Raw genomic sequence first — 1751 nt, forward strand, 5'->3', positions numbered from 1 at the left:
AACAGATGAAAGCTGTAAATACAGTATAATCGTAAATCTCGAAAAACTACTCTCTTCTTAATCTGTTGTAGTCATATTTGTATTACTTTAGTATAAATACATGTTAATTTGGATTCATGTTGTTTTTTTCTGACTTTATGTGAATGAAAAGACACACATTTGCCCATTTTCCCATTGGAAATAGTGATATTTTGAAATATCACTATCCTGGTCACAAAAGCAAAGTTTGTGGGGAATAATAGCCATTTTCTATACTTTTGAGGCATAAGCAATTAGGAAATAACACTTACTACCCAGGAACAAAAAAAAAAAAATTGTTACATGGTGTAATTAAAGTAATCCAACAAAGAAAAAAAGAAACAAATCCCAAATGCAAGAAAAACAAAGTCCAGCAGGAAAAAAGAACACATGGAAAAAACCCCAGAATGATCTAATCAGACTGTTTGTTTGTTTGTTGGTGCTTATTGTGTAGTTCAAGTGGCAGTAAAGCAGCAACAAGTTGACCAAGAGATGCTTCAAGGCAGCATAGCCATTAGTTAAAGTCATTTTCTTGTAAATAAAATCCTGAAAGCCATTCAGTGGCTGCACACAACCCACACCTCCATACATAAAATAGAGGAACACAGAACACAGACTCGCTTCCCTTGCCTATCTAATCCCTAATTAATAGATACAATGAATATAATGCCCCTGGACAGGCATACTAAAGGGAGTGTTTATTTAAACACTTGTGTGGCTATTGCCAAAACACAAGAATCACACACCAGGCAAGGTGTTTCCATAGTTAAGTGGTGATCACGTTTGCCTCACATGCGAAATGTCCCCAGTTTAAAACCGGGTGGAAACACAGCGAGGCATGTTTTTTTCAGTGAATGTATTTCATGTCCTCAGGTAAACAGCCACCCTGCCCAGAACAATGTACATAGTGTGCATGGTCCATTGTCAATGCAAGTCTGCCTGTATATTAAACGGAGTGAGAATGCACTCTGCAACTTTTTGGCTTCGACTGCTGCTTGACACACAGAACGACAATTTTGATACTCGGACTCTTCTTAAAATGTATGTTAAAATGTGGAAGGTTTTCAAATTCCATGAATTTGCAGACAACTATCTGGTGTAACCCGACTCTGGTCACTCTGAGCTACCAGAGCAAAACAAGCAATATTTAAGACTTATTTACTTGTCCGAGTAGCTGATGTTGACTTGAGGTTTACAGTAATATGCATACAAGAAGATCCTGGTTCCCAGTGGTTGGTGTTGAGCTGACTGGTATTGCCCTATTCTTTATGCAGATATCTTCAAGAATGAATATCAACGACTATGGTGCGTTGCCTCCATCTGGATAATACTGTACACTTTAAACCAATGTGCCACTTTAGTATCTCCCAGGAAATTTAAATATCTGCCCTTTTTCTTTTTACAGCAGTAATATGCAGCGATATATTTAAACAGCTAAATACACTCACAACTCCAATGAAACACAGAGTTGATTGTACAGGAGGAAAAATAATAATAATAGACCCAGCTTAACGTCAAAGAGCACTATTGCATTTAATACTTAAATATCTGGCAGAGTTCTTAGATATTACAAGCACTTCAAAACAACCCCAGATTCCCCTAAATTAAATAATAACATACATACACAACACATTACATACCAGATATCATTCAGAAAGAAAACAAAAGCAAGTCCAATGCAATGCAGACTCGTGTAGACTGCATTCCTTTTGTTCTATATGGAGCTAGCATAT

This window comes from Polyodon spathula, chromosome 53 (genome assembly GCF_017654505.1).
Source record: "Polyodon spathula isolate WHYD16114869_AA chromosome 53, ASM1765450v1, whole genome shotgun sequence".
Lineage (NCBI taxonomy): Eukaryota > Metazoa > Chordata > Actinopteri > Acipenseriformes > Polyodontidae > Polyodon > Polyodon spathula.